Source organism: Phyllobates terribilis, unplaced genomic scaffold (assembly GCF_046119375.1).
Source record: "Phyllobates terribilis strain yellow unplaced genomic scaffold, ASM4611937v1 Scaffold_5__5_contigs__length_657084704, whole genome shotgun sequence".
Taxonomy (NCBI): domain Eukaryota; kingdom Metazoa; phylum Chordata; class Amphibia; order Anura; family Dendrobatidae; genus Phyllobates; species Phyllobates terribilis.
This window is the reverse complement of record NW_027362765.1, coordinates 515826530-515842612: the sequence shown is the minus strand read 5'-3', so window position 1 is coordinate 515842612 and position 16083 is coordinate 515826530. Positions and strand designations below refer to the sequence as shown.

Genomic DNA, 16083 nt, shown 5'->3' with positions numbered 1-16083 from the left:
CCCCAGCTGTCTAGTTGTACCTGGCTGGACACAAAAATAGGGCGAAGCCCCACGTATTTTTTTTTTAATTATTTCATGAAATTTATGAAATAATTAAGAAAAAAAGGCCTTCCCTATATTGTTGTGTCCGGCCAGGTACAAATAGGCAGCTGGTGGTTGGGGGCAGCCGGTTCCTGCCTGCTGTACCTGGCTGGACACAAATATAGTGCGAAGCCCCACTTCAATTTTTTTTAATTATTTCAGGAAATTCATGAAATAATTAAAAAAAAATTGACGTGGGGCTTCGCACTATATTTGTGTCCAGTCAGGTGCAGCAGGCAGGAACGGGCTGCCCCCAACAACCAGCTGCCTATTTGTACCTAGCCGGACACAACAATATAGGGAAGCCCTTTTTTTCTTAATTATTTCATGAAATAATTTAAAGAAAATTGACGTAGGGCTTCGCCCTGTTTTTGTGTCCAGCCTGGTACAACTAGGCAGCTGGGGGCTGGAATCCGCAGCGCAGGGAGGCCCAAGCTTTCTGGGCCACCCCCGCTGCAAATTGCAGTCCGCAGCCACCCCGGAAAATGGCGCGTTCATAGAAGCGCCATCTTCTGGCTCTGTACCCAACTCATCCAGGGCCCTGATGCGGTGGCTTACTGGGTAATAAAGGGGTTAGGGCCAGCTTGGCATTATCAGCTGGCCCTAAGCCCGAAATTCATGGGGTCACGCCAATATTAGACATGACCACCATGAATTTCTAGTAAAGTATTTAAAAAAAACACAACACCCAGAAAAAAGTCCTTTAATTGAAATAAACACACAATTCTTTATTGTTCTAAATTAAACTATACCTACCATCACGCCCATTCCAGCTGAAGCTAACGATCTCCTGCAATAAAAGAAAAATAATGAAGCAACATCATCCTTACCTTTCCATGGTTCCCATGACAGCTTCAGCTCTGCTACATCGAGATGACAGGCTGGACCGCAGCAGAACGCTGCCATCCAGCCTGTCATCCTGCAGACACTGAGAAGCGCAGGCATGCTTGCGCTCCTCAGTGTCTCTCTGTGAGGGCATCCAGATGAGCCGAGTTAATGTCCAATGAACTCGGCTCACCTCATGCACGTCACTGACAGCGTGGGAAAATTCTCCTGCACTCAGCGCTTCAGCGTGAGAATTCTCCCACGCTGTCAGTGACGTGCATGAGGTGAGCTGAGTTCATTGGACATGAACTCACCTCATGCACGTCACTGACAGCGTGGGAAAATTCTCACGCTGAAGCGCTGAGTGCAGGAGAATTTTCCCACGCTGTCAGTGACGTGCATGAGGACTCACCTCATGCACGTCACTGACAGCGTGGGAGAATTCTCCTGCACTCAGCGCTTCAGCGTGAGAATTTTCCCACGCTGTCAGTGACGTGCATGAGGTGAGCCGAGTTCATTGGACATGAACTCGGCTCATCTGGATGCCGTCACAGAGAGACGCTGAGGAGCGCAAGCGTGCCTGCGCTTCTCAGTGTCTGCGGGATGACAGGCTGGATGGCAGCTTTCTGCTGCGGTCCAGCCTGTCATCTCGATGTAGCAGAGCTGAAGCTGTCGTGGGAACCATGGAAAGGTAAGGATTATGTTGCTTTATTATTTTACTTTTATTGCAGGAGATCGTTGGCTTCAGCTGGAATGGGCGTGATTGTAAGTATGGTTTAATTTAGAACAATAAAGAATTGTGTCTTTATTTCAATTAAAGGACTTTATTCTGGGTGTTTGTGTTTTTTTTTAACTTTGACTATGGGGTTAGTAATGGGGGTGTCTTATAGACGCCTCTCCATTACTAACCTGGGCTTGATGTCAGCTGGCATTATAAGCTGACATCAACCCCAGCCCTATTACCCCACTGCCACCGCTACAGGGCAGTGGGAAGAGCGAGGCTAAGTGCCAGAATTGGCGCATCCTATGGATGCGCCATTTCTGGGGCGGCTGACGGCTGGTGTTTCTAGCCTGGGAGGGGGCCAATATTCATGGCACCCTTCCTGGGCTATTAATATCAGCCCCCAGCTGTCTGCCTAGCCTTTGCTAGCTATTAAAATAGGGGGGACCCCACGTCAATTTTTTGGGGGGTCCCCCATTTTAATAGCTAGTAAAGGCTAGGCATTCAGCTGGGGGCTGATATTAGTAGCCTGGGAAGCTCCGTGGGTATTACCCCTTCCCAGGCTTCAAACATCTGCCCCAGCTGTCTGCTTAATCTCCGCTAGAGACTAAAATTATGGGGAACCCCACGCCAATTTTCTTTAAATAAATCCTTTATTTTAACACTAAATGACAAGTACAGTAATCAACACTGTCACTGTCCTTCATATATATGTGACTGACATGTTTCTATCTATCTAATCTATGTGTGATGCTCTATTCCTTCCATTCTAAATTGTCTGGTACCGCTGCTGATTTGCCGGCCGGCTTTTTTAAAGAGACGGTGCATGAAAACACTAATATTTTTTTTAATAAATCCTTTACACTAAATGGCAAGTACAGTAATCAACACTGTCACTGTACTTCTTATATATGTGACTGACATGTTTCTATCTATCTAATCTATGTGTGATTCTCTATTCTTTCTATTCTAAATTGTCGGGTACCGCTGCTGAATTGCCGGCCGGCTTTTTTAAAGAGACGGTGCATGAAAACACTAATATTTTTTTTAATAAATCCTTTACACTAAATGACAAGTACAGTAATCAACACTGTCACTGTACTTCTTATATATGTGACTGACATGTTTCTATCTATCTAATCTATGTGTGAAGCTCTATTCTTTCGGTTCTAAATTGTCGGGTACCGGTGTATGCCGCTGCTGAATTGCCAGCTTTTCATGTTTCACTGTGAGCACAGTTCCCATCGATTTGGGCAATCACTCTAATGCCACAACCACCATGGCTGTGGCATTACAGTGAGTGGCAGACAATCCCTGCATGATTGGTGCTCTAAATAGCGCCAGACATGCAGGACACGCTTTTGGTGCACGAACAGTTATCGAACATAACCTCGAACAGCCGAATTTTTTGCAAATCGTTCGGGTTCGTGGAACAACTCGAACACAGCCCAAAACAGCTCGAATTTGAGATTGGCGAACAGTTCTAGACGAACACCGCTCATCTCTACTCCCTAGAGTGGCTCAATGATATTGAGGTCAGGAGACTGAGATGGCCACTCCAGAACCTTCACTTTGTTCTGCTGTAGCCAATGACAGGTCGACTTGGCCTTGTGTTTTGAATCATTGTCTGTTGGAACGTCCAACTACGTCCCATGCACAGCTTCTGGGCTGATGAGTTCAAATTTTCCTCCAGTATTTGCTGATAACGTGCTGCATTCATCTTTACTTCAACTTTTACCAAGTTTCCTGTGCTTTTGTAGCTCACACATTGCCAAAACATCAGCGATCCACCTCCGTGCTTTACAGTAGGAATGGTGTTGCTTTCATCATAGGCCTTGTTGACCTCACTCCAAATGTAACGTTTTGGTTGTTCCAAAAAGTTCAATTTTGGTCTCATCGCTCCAAATTTCCTTGTTCCAGAAATTTTGAGGCTTGTCTCTGTGCTGTTTGGCGTATTGTAGGCGAGATACTTTGTGGCATTTGATCAGTAATGGCTTTCTTCTGGCGACTCGACCATGCAGCCTATTTTTCTTCAAAGTGCCTCCTTATTGTGCATCTTGAAACAGCCACACCGCTAGTTTTCAGAGAGTCCTGAATTTCAGCTGATGTTATTTGTGGGTTTATCTTTGCATCCCAAACAATTTTCCTGGCAGTTGGCTGAAATTTTTGTTGGTCTACCTGACCATGGTTTGGTTTTTACAGAGCCCCTGATTTTCCATTTGTTAATCACAGTTTGAACGCTGCTGACTGGCATTATCAATTCCTTGGATATCTTTTTGCATCCCTTTCCAGTGTTATATAGTTCAACTATAGATCCATTGACAATTCTTTTGCTTTCCCCATGACTCACAATCCAGGAACGGCAGTGGCTGGATGCAAGAGTCTGTCTGGATCCCAGAAACTCACTCAGCTTTTATGCACACTCACTGATTACAAGCATACAGATCACAAGTGAGGATGTTACCTTTAGTAGCCATTCAAATCCATTTGTGTCAAATTCTGTGAAGGTTATCATTCCAAAATCACCAGGGTATGTGAACTTTTGATCAGGGTCCTTTTGGTTGTTTTTGCTTGTCATTAAAATTTAAAAAAAGAAAACACAGTAGTTTGACAATAAATGGCTTCACCCAACCAATAACCATGAGTGGAGAAAAAGTTTTTTGTTTATCATTCATATTCTCTGAAATAAGGCCAAGAAGGAAAAATTCTGCCGGGGTATGTAAACTTTTGAGCACAACTGTAGATAGATGGACAAAAACAATGTATACCTCCCACGCAGCAAACCGGATGAATAGTATTTAGAATCCAGATCCATCTGGACTCCAATTGTGCAAGGCATTGTGAAATTTTACCCCCACAGATATTCACATCAATAAGGTCAATGCCCCTAACCCCGAGAAGGTCATTATTACACTGATGGTGTAATTTAAAATGACGTGGAATCGTCTTGCGTGTGGATGTGTCCGTGTGTATCCACGTCATTTTAGATTCACCTTTATTGCAATAGTGACCTTCTCAGTGTTAGCGGCATTGACCTTATTGATATGAATATCCGTGGGAGTAAAATTTCACAAAGCCTTGCACAATAGTACTCCATATGGATCTGGACTCTAAATACTATTCATCCGGCTGGATTAAATGAGAATATAAACTTTGTCCTATTTCTGTGATTTTTGGTTTGCTGCGTGCCATTTCTGTGATCTTTGGTTTGCTGAGTGGGCGGTATATAACGTTCTTGTCCGTCTATCTGTGTTATGTTTCTGTTTTTAATTTTTTTATTTGTAATTTTATTTCAGGGACATTTGGTCCATCATTTTCACCTGGATACAATGTACAGTGGGAACGGAAAGTATTCAGACCCCTTTAAATTTTTCACTCTTTGTTTCATTGCAGTCATTTGCTAAATTCTAAAAAGTTAATTTTTTTTCTCATTAAAGTACATTCTGCACCCCATCTTGACTGAAAAAAAAAATGTAGAAATTTTTGCAAATTTATTAAAAAAGAAATACTAAAATATCACATGGTCTTAAGTATTATCATTCAAATGCTTAAGGAATTGATCTAGTTCCTTTCTGATGCCCTGCCAGATAAATAGGACATCAATAAAACGCATCCAGCTTACCACTGATGGTCCTGATATGTTAGAGAATCTTTGTGAATAGGTTTATGCTGTAATCTTATATTTGCATTAACATGCGTTGAACTTACTACTGTATATATATGTGTAATTTTACACCTGGCTTATTATATGCCTGCATATATTGATTACTGCTTCTGTACCTGTCCAACACATGTGCTGCACTATTTCCTCTTTTTTTGATTTTTCTCTATATCGCTTTTGAGCTGCAGGTATTCTATACATAGTGTTGCCTATGCCTCAGTGTACTTACTATGGATATTCTATTAGCATGCATTGTTCAATCCAGTTATGCCATATTGGTGCTGTACATCTTATATCTACTCTTTTATACCTGTGTGACCTGCATGCATGTGTGTTCTGCCCCCGCTGCCCCCACAGGCTTTCTGGTTCTTTATGTGGTGACTGACATCAGGGCACTATACAACGTGACTCTGACATCGCCTGCCACAAGATGCAGACACTGGCCGGCGTCGCAGTTGGCACAGTAACACATGCGTCACTTCCGGTCCGCATGTGATAGGTTCCGGTCCCCTTTTTAAACTTCCTCACCCTGTCAAGGTAAAATATATATTTTAGAGAAAATCAATTAGTTTTTTATAATAGATTACCTAATCAGTGTGAATTAATAAAGAGATGATGGAATAATCTATGCGTATGTATGTATGCAAATGTGTATATGCACATGGATTATCTTAATAGTTAATGAATATATAACTAACAGCTTCTGTTTTTATTGTAGACATGAACAACTAATTGATTTCCTGGGAATGACGTATGCATGTGCATGGCTGACAACAGAGAGATTCATGCCGAGTTGGCAAAGATGGCGCTGAGAGATGAACTCACCCCTCCCATCGGAATTCCTAAGGCGCTACTGAGACCAAGAGATACATGGATGAGCAAATTGCAGTGTGCCGAGTTATCAGAAAGAGCAATGAATTTTACTAATCCCACCTAGAATTAGAATACTATATAACCCCATTTCTATGTAATAAAGTATGCCATTTTGCGTGGTTCAGTCTCTGAGTGAAGTTTTCAACCAGATTAGCAAATTTGGTTAATTAGCTTCTTTGCATGCATTCGGACATCTTTAATTTGGAGGAGAGCAGTTACCTAGTGTATCTTAAATTGGTGAAACCTCCACAAATGGTGCCGTGACTCGGATCGCACTCGAGGGGACTCTAGGTCTTGGGGTACCCATCACCGGACCACCTACGGACGAGCCGGGACTACTCAAAGTGAGAGCCTGATCAACTGTCATCACTGAATAAGGTAAGTCTGCAGATTTAGTGAATCTGTAGTGCTTACTCGTATTTTGAGTGGTCTCTGGTGAGTTTGTGGTGTCTAGATTGGCCCTTAGGGACAGTCCTGTGCGACTGGGCGGGTCCCCGCTGTGTAATTCCAAGAACTCTGGTGTGTAGTCTCTGCAGGTTAACTGCTGCTCTGTGGTTTCTGAGGTGTTCCATCCCATTAGAACGATCTTTGTACGCAGGGGCGTACAAGTATACACTTGAGAATTTAGGAAAATGTATTTGCTTATAACGCGGGGAGTGACGTTGTTGCTGATAAGTCGTGTATTAAGAGGCCATCAGGACGCGGGCGCTCGGGGCCAACCAATCCTCTATTAAGTCATGTATTAAGTCGTGGGACACGCGGAGAGTGAAGTTACCGATAAGTCGTGTATTAAGACGTTATTAGGGCGCGGGCACGCAGGGTTAACCAATCCTCTATTAAGACGTGGGATATGCAGGGAGCCAACTGCATCGTTAAGCCATATATTAAGATGTCACTAGGATGCGGGTGCGTGGGGTGTTCAGTGCTTCATTAAGTCGTAAAAGAATCAATTCAGTGCTTGGTAGGGAGTGTAGGGACCTGTTACAATTCTACTTGTATATCAGCTGCCTGGTCTGATCATAAGTCCAAGGAGACGGGACACCTGGAGCCAAAGTCATGGAAAAACTAAAGACATTGTTAGTGTCGCAGGGGTCGCTCGATCAGGAGCGACAGGACCCCAATGATATAGTTGCCAGAAGAGAAGGAAGGAAATATGTAGAGAAAACCAAAAAAGTAATGTCATTGTGTGGGTTGTAACCGGGGGGTAGATTACAGTACGAGATGTTGAATGCAGCAATTTGTGAAAACAGGGGAAAACTGAAAGAAAATGGGTTGTTGCAAAGTGCATACATGTGAAAAAAGGTTGCACTGAGTTTATCGAAAGAAGGGAAAAAGTATGTGCAGGAACTTAAACAGTTAACTTAAATATGCGAGCTACCAAATAAGGGCCGGTTACAGCCGCTAGAATGGCAAGAAATTATGAAGAAAAAGGGCAAGCTAGAAGATGAAGGATTGTTACAAACAGGTTTGGCTTGGTATAGAACAGCAGAGAATTTGTCAAAAGAAGGGTAGGTAGAGGGAGAAAATACATACAATATGGGAAAGATGCCATGTTATGTGTATTACAAAGATACTGCTCTTCAGCCACTACACGATAATGGCGGACAGGGGGGATGGACCTATACAAATTGCAGTCAGCAGAATACTGATAATAGAGATACTTGTCTTGCATGTGAGGCACCACGTCCCAGACCTCCCACTGTTCCTCCCCTCCCCACCATGCCTCTGCCACCGCCCTATAATGGTGGCGCAGTGAATTGTTGGGAGTGTTCTAATTGTGGCCAGCAGAATACATTGTCAGCAGATTATTGTGTTGCATGTTATGCGCCCCGTCCAGGAGACCCACCCCTCGCTACTACCCAAGCCACTCCTAGTGTCCCATCCTCATCCTGCAGCGGCCACGTTACTACACCCATTGCATCACCTCTGGCCTCTGTTCAGATGTCAGTGGGTGTGCTCCTTCCCAGTAGCACACACCCGTACTGTAGTATGCCTCCTTCCAGTGGCGGCCATCTTGGCACACTCGGAATACAGGACACAATACACACTACACCCGGAACATCAACCGCAACATTTACTCCTATACCAGTGTGTCCGGTTGTCACTCCGGATGGTGCGTACTACATCCCAAAAGACTATGCTGGAACAAGGAACCTTACTTCTATTGCTCTTCCTGCTATAAGTTCTTGAATGTATGGATTTCCTATGCAAGCCTGTGCCCAAGCAATAGTCCAAGCTATACAGGAGTACAGAAGATTAACTACATTGGAGGAGATAAGACTAATCAGCAATGACTATCAATAAATCTCAAATTCTCACCCGAGCTGTGGAAAGTGCCAAAGCTAGATCAGACTCACTCAGCCGCCAGATGACCTTAGAAGATAACCCAAATGAACTATTTCCTAGACAAACAAGCCCACCTCCTGTTGCTGTGTTGCCGGTATCTCCCTCAACATCTTCTCAGTCAGAATCTCCAGTGCCAGATCAACATAATAGATATGTGGCATTCACACCTTCGCAAGTTTATCGAGTGATTAGTCAACTACTTGACCCAGACAGACACTCTATGGCATTCTACAGAAGTATCAGACAAATTCAACAAACTTATTCAGCCACCTGGAAAGATCTTCATGAAATCACTAGTATTAAAGCAGGAGATGCCTTTTGGCCAATAATTGAAGTAGCTCTGAATGACAGCCAAGTGATAGACAAGGAGACTTACCAATCAGGAGGAGCTTTTTGTCAACAACTTCAGCAATGGGCCAAGGAGCAGCTCACAGACTCATCTACCAGTATATTGGACTGTACTCAAGAATCAGGGGAGAATGTCGAAAAATTTTACACCAGAATCTATACTTTGTTAAAGGATCAAGGGTTTGATGAAGGTCAGAGGATCCAACAGAATCTGCTAGTCACTTTATTTGTTAGGGGACTCAGAGAGGAAATCTCAGCGAAGCTTACAGACTCCAGGCCAGAATACGTGGACATGTCCTCGCAGAAGGTACTCCTTATTGCTAAAGCTATAGAGAAACAATTGAATGATGTACCAAGGCCTGCTCCAGAGCCAGCTCCAGCACCTGCTCAAGAGATTTACCCTATGAATCGCTTATATCTGATGATTTCCTTTCATGTGTGGGAGTGGATGGAAAACCACATTCATCCCGACTAACATTTCCATTGCCTATTGGGAAAGAACAGAAGCTACTGGCCAGATTGCTCGTTTCAGACATCTGCCCGCTTAATTTGTTGGGAGCAGATCTACTCCAGAAGTTAAATGCTCAGATATCATATAATGAAAATGGAATGCATCTAGATGTCTCTACTCTGTTATCATTAGAGGAACAAACAAAGGTACATGCCCTCCCATTGTGTGTCATCCAATTTGCAACAACCCCCATACCACAGCATTATCTTGACTTCATACCACCTGAACTCTGGTCTCAAGGTCCTGATGATATAGGCCGGCTGCCTGTCCCACCAGTCCAAGTTTTCCTGAAAGAAGGTGCAAGGATTCCCAGATTCCCACAGTACCCACTGAAAGCAGCCAAAGAAGCATCATTAGATGCCCAGATCCAAGAATTACTCAAGAAAGGAGCATTAATTCCCTGTGTTTCTCCTGCTAATACTCCATTGTTTCCAGTGAAGAAGAAAACTGCAAGAGGAGAACCAGATAAATTTAGGATAGTGCAAGATCTGAGAGCTGTGAATGCAGTTACAATCTTGGAAACCCCATTGGTGCCAAATCCACATACATTACTCAGTGAAATTCTCCCTGAGGCAATGCATTTTACAGTAATCAACTTGGCAAACGCCTTCTTCAGTGTGCCTCTGCATCCAGACTGTCAGTATCTTTTTGCTTTTACACACAGAGAAGTACAGTACACCTGGACCATTATGCCTCAAGGAGCACAGAACTCTCCTCATCACTTCACACTGGCCTTAACTACCTGTCTCCAACCCTGGAAGAGTGAGAACCCTGAAGTCACATTGATACAATACGTCGATGATCTACTCCTCTGTTGTCCCGATGACCAAACTTGCCACAGGTTCAGCTATTCTTTGCTCCGATTTCTGGCCACCATTGGATGCAAAGTTACTCTGCGAAAGCTACAATGGTGTTGTACCAAAGTTGTGTTTTTGAGTCATTGCATATCCCAAGGTACCAAGCATCTCACTGAAGAGCGGAAAACTGCCATCTGTGACATCCGTACCTGAGAACTGTCGAACAACTCCAAGCTTTCCTGGGAATGATCACATACTGCAGGCATTGGATCCCTAACACATCAGTTCTCATGCAACCTCTATATGATCGGGTCCACTCTTCTGAGCGTAACCTGCATTTTGACCAAGAAGCTGAGGATGCAATGGACCAGTTGAAAGAACTCATCATTTCAGCCCCTGCACTGGGGATTCCCAACTATGAATTTCCATTCTTTCTATTTGTCTCTGAAGCGTGTGGCCATGCCTTAGGAGTTCTGGCACAAAAACATGGAGGCCACATGAGACCCATCGGATATTATTCCAGTAAATTGGATCCAGTGGCGCAAACAGCTCCAACATGCCTCAAAAGCAGTGCTGGCAGCTACAGAACTCCTCCGCAGAACAGCAGATGTTGTACTTGGCCATCCTACAACTATACTGGCCCCTCATGATTTGAAATCTATCCTTGCACAAACACAGCACAACCATCTATCTATGCAACGTCGTGTCAGAATCCATGGTGAGCTCCTTTTACCAGAAAATATAGCTCTTCGGCGATGTACTGTCTTGAACCCCTCCATTCTGCTCCCTCTGTCAAGGGGGGACCTCAGAAGACCATGAATACCCTGATTCTAGTGACCATGATTGCCTTGAGGTCATGAAGGCAGAAACCTCTCACCTACCTACTGTCTCTGAGGAGCCACTGCCTGAAGCGGATCTGATATTGTATACTGACGAGTCCAGATACTCAGATGAATATGGAACGTATCATACCAGATATGCGGTGGTGTCCCCACCAACGGTTGTTTCTGCTGGACCACTGCCATCTTATATGTCAGCTCAAGAGGCCGAACTGTATGCTCTGACCTAAGCCTGCAAGTGCGCAGAGAGTCTAGTGGCCAATATCTACATGGACGAGGGACGGATTCGGGATAGCCCACGACTTTGGCCTGATATGGGCCCTGAGGGGCTACAAGACAGCCAGTGCAGCTCCAATCTGGAATGCAGCGGCAGTGAGAAGTATGCTAGAAGCTCTAAAGTTACCTAGGCAAGTGGCTGTGATCAAAATTAAGACTCATGGGATACTGAATTCGGAAGAAGCCAAGGGGAATCATCTGGCTGCAGCAAAAGCAGCAGCTATGGAACCAATATTTCCAGAGGAAGCAGAGGTGTCAGGGGGTATGGAGGTGTTTGTGCTCACCAGAAGTCAGAGACAACGAGGGGATGAGGAAGAAATGGGAATGAGAAATTTGGGGTTGGAAGAAGAAGAGGAGGACGATGAAGAGGAGCAAAGACTGGAAGAGAATCCAGCACACAGAACTTTAATGGACTGGCTGAATGCGGCAACAGAAGAAGAAAAACAAGTATGGATCAGATGGGGAGGAACGTTTTGTAATGATGGAATCTGGAGAGTGGGAAGAAGAATATGTCTGCCAAGAGCACTGTATCCTCCAGTGGTTGAGTGGGCTCATGGAAAGGTACATAGAGGGAAGAATCAGATGATTTCAGCTATCAATAAACTCTATATTGCACCCGAGATCTCAGTTCTTGTTACAAACTATACTAGGAGCTGTGAGATTTGTAGCACTTGTAATCCTGGAAGAACAGAACATGTGGCAAAGAAGAAACTGGCAAAGTCACAGTATCCTTTCCAGGGAATCCAAATTGATCATATGCAATTACCCAAGAGTGGAAGATATGAATATGTTCTGGTGGTGGTGGATATGTTTTCCGGCTGGACAGAAGCATACCCAGTAGCCAACATGGCCGCTAGAACTACAGTGAAAAGGTTTCTGGCAGAACTTATCTGCAGATTCGGGATTCCAGAAGTGATTGAAAGTGATCAAGGACCCGCCTTCACTGTAGAAGTTACCAAATCAATCTGGGAGATGATTGGGGCGGATTTGGGCCTGCATACTCCTTATCATCCTCAAAGTAGCGGCAAAGTTGAAAGGATGAATGTCACTTTGAAAAACAAAATTCTTAAAACCAGTAAAGAATTGTCACTTCCATGGCCAGAGGTGCTGCCTATTGCCATATACTCAGTCCGAAATACCCCGAGACAACACACATGGCTCACACCATATGAGATCTTGTTTGGGGGGCCACCTAGAATGGGTCGATACTAGCCACAGCAGCTTAGTTCAGGGAATGATAAGCTTGTGAATTTTGTTGTCCGACTTGCTAAAGAGTTAAAACTAACACATGCTACAGTGTACTCTTCTATTCCAGACTCAGATCTCGAAACAGGTACTCACAGCATCCAGCCTGGAGATTTTGTCTGGATAAAGAATCACATGCGAGGCACACTGGATGCCAGATTTGAAGGGCCCTACCAAGTGCTGCTTTTATCACCTACAGCTGGGAAGGTCAAAGGCCGAACATCATGGGTCCACGCATCCCATTGCAAGAAGGCGGTCTCAGACCCACAACCCTGATGTTCCTTTTTCTGATGACGGTAGCTATGGGGGAAGCCTTTGTTACAGTAACACGTGCATTCCAAGCAATTATTACTAAAGAGAATGATATTCCAGTTTTCTGGTACAACACTTCCGTGAGTGTGGTGACTTTCCAATTTGATTACTGTGAGATAGTATCTTGTAGGGGGTATGAGAGATTGAGTAGTGACTGGTTGAAAGCTTTGTGGGTGGACGCTGACCAATATATCTGTGTCACTGACAATTACTGGGGACAAAAATGTGATTACTGGGGTGGAACACAGGTGACTACGACTGGGGATACAAACCACAATCTGCTAAGGACAAAAAGGATAATAACAGGAAATCTTTGCTTGACTGTTTCAAACTACTAAAAAGACCATTTAAACCTGGGTGTAGGGCTATAGGTACATGTAATGGGTTGATCATCACCATAGAGAACCCTACAGAGCAAGATGGAGGAATGTATATATTAGGCTCCTGGAGTGAAGGAAGGATGGGAGGTATGGGAAAGTTAAAATTGGCCAGTATTCCTAATAAAGTGGGTCCAAAGATAAACCCATTAGCCCCTCGGCACCACAGGATGTAAGGTATGGTAGCCATAGCCAATCCCACTTATTAGGATACCCTAACCATAGAAACGGGATTTTCAGATCATAACTGGTGGTTAGAATGGATGAAGTATACAGCAACCCAACATAACTTTAGTGATTCTTATGTATGTTCAAAGGCCAGGCCACATTTGGGTACAGTCCCTCTAATTTTCCCAGAGGAGGTGCAAAGGTGTCTCTTGGATATGTATACCAACAGAACTTCAAATTCCAGTGTCTGCATCCCCTGGAGAACGAAATATTTCCGCCGGAATATCAAGCTCCGGACAGGAAATAATCATCTACCCACGAAATTACACTTGTTTCCAAAATACCTGGGAGAGTGGGAATTTCTTAGGGAATTTTCCACAAGGTTACTGTGGAAATTACAGTACTATAGAGGATATAGAGGCCCAGGACCAGAAACAATCTCTGAGTGACGTGTACTGGATTTGTGGTGACATGAAGATTAGAACTAGATTGGAGGGCAAATGGACTGGGGAATGTGCCTTAACTAAAGCAATACTGTCTGTTGTTTACCTTATATCTGAGTCCCAGGAATCCAAAGAGGAAAAAAGGCTGCGTTTGCAGGTACATACAGGACCAAGAGAGAAGTTAACCCCAAAGGCAGTTTTGACCTACATATATATATTGATGTTCTCGGAGTGCCTAGGGTGGTGCCAGATGAATTCAAGGCCCGAGAACAAGTGAAGGCGGGATTTGAGTCCATAATATCCATAATAACCGTTAACAAGAACATAGATTGGATAAATTACATATATTATAACCAACAAAGATTTGTCAATTACACCAAAGATGCCTTACAAGGGATAGCTGACCAACTAACACCCACATCTACCATGGCCTTCCAAAAAAGAATAGCTCTGGATATGTTACTTGCAGAAAAAGGAGGGGTATGCAAAATGATAGGTGAGCATTGTTGTACTTATATCCCAGACAATACCGGCCCAACAGGGAAAGTTACTAAGGCTCTCAAAAAATTGACAGATTTAAGTGAAGAACTGAAAAGGAATTCAGGTGTGACTGATCCCTGGGATAAATATTTTTCTTGGATGATAGATTGGAAGAGTTGGTTAATCCAAGGGGGAATTATTTTACTAAGTGTGATAATTCTAATTAGTGTATTGCTGATCTGTGTGATTCCCTGAGGTTAATTGCCAAAACAGTAGATGCAGCAGTCAGCGTCTTGTCCGAAGAATCTAATGAAGAGGCCTATGAACAAACAGTTCCCCTTAGAACAAAGGTGTTGTACCAGAGAGATTACCGGAAGTAAATGAGTTAGCAAAGTTAATATCCATATTTCTGTGTTAGGGGTGGCCCTCGATTACCCAGTTACTAGATCTTTTAGGGTCTCCATCCCTTTCCTGTAGGTCTTTGTTTGAGTTAGATTTAGGAACGTTGGTGGGTCCGTCTAAAAGGGACGGGGCCCCCGTCACATCGTAGGTTTCCAGTATAGCCTTAACATAGGGCCAATACCTTCTCCCCCTCTGATTTTTAGCATATGGATATTAAAAGCAAATAATTGATTTTAGGGGGGTCTGTCAAGGTAAAATATATATATTATAGAAAATCAATTAGTTTCTTTTAATAGATTACCTAATCAGTGTGAATTAATAAAGAGATGATGGAATAATCTATGTGTATGTATGTTTGCAAATGTGTATATTCACATTGATTATGTTAATAGTTAATGAATATATAACTAACGTCTTCTGTTTTTACTCTAGACATGAACAACTAAATGATTTCCTGGGAATGACGTATGCATGTGCATGGCTGATGACAGAGAGATTCATGCCGAGTTGGCAAAGATGGCGCTGAGAGACGAACTCACCCCTCCCATCAGAATTCCTTAGACATTACTGAGACCAAGAGATACATGGATGAGCAAATTGCAGTGTGCCGAGTTATCAGAAAGAGCAATGAATTTTACTAATCCCACCTAGAAGTAGAATACTATATAACCCCATGACTACATAATAAAGTATGCCATTTTGCGTGGTTCAGTCTCTGAGTGAAGTTTTTCAACCAGATTAGCAAATTTGGTTAATTAGCTTCTTTGCATGCACTCGGACATCTTTAATTTGGAGGAGAGCAGTTACCTAGTGTATCTTAAATTGGTGAAACCTCCACAACCCCACTTACACGTTGCTCCCTGACGAAGGTATTCCGAAACGCGCGTTGGGGCGGATGCGCGGGACCTATGAACATCCATATATGGCAATGTTATTTGTACCTTTGTACTTTTTTACTCTTATGAGGCATAATTATGCCTATTGCCAGTGATATTTATGGCCTACTATTGCTACTAACCCAGTGGTCATATTACATCCATTACCTTATGTGTCAGCTATATGTGTAATGGTCCATTACTGTCACTACTTAGCGGTTACACTATACTAGTTACTATAGGTGCCATTCATTTTGCTGTGATATTGCTCTGGTTCTGTGTGCCCCATGAACACTTTGCACATGTGTCATGTCCCCAGCCTGTTCTATTAATTTTATTCATAAATTTTATACTTTGTTCATTATTTCTTGAACTCTATTAATCATTTTTGTCCTCCCTCCCCCCGTCAAAGCACGCATATGCATATTGTACTTTTCTATGAGTCAATCGTTCCGTGAGAAATGGTTTACTTTATTGTTTTACTAAATGTGAAAGCTACAATT

General features: G+C 43.3%; 1 long non-coding RNA gene across 2 annotated transcripts in view; it reads left to right on the top strand.

Moving 5' to 3' along the window:
- Positions 1-15370, top strand: part of LOC141271310 (uncharacterized) — a 31952-nt gene extending 16582 nt beyond the window's left edge. Inside the window, exons 2-3 of one of the 2 annotated variants that reach the window (XR_012321890.1) lie at positions 6007-6539; positions 15138-15370. This is a non-coding gene — a long non-coding RNA (uncharacterized lncRNA). Of the gene's footprint in view, positions 1-6006; positions 6540-12593; positions 12999-15137 lie in introns of those variants that run through there. The other variant, XR_012321889.1, reaches the window with a different exon arrangement.
- Positions 15371-16083: the final 713 nt, after the last annotated feature.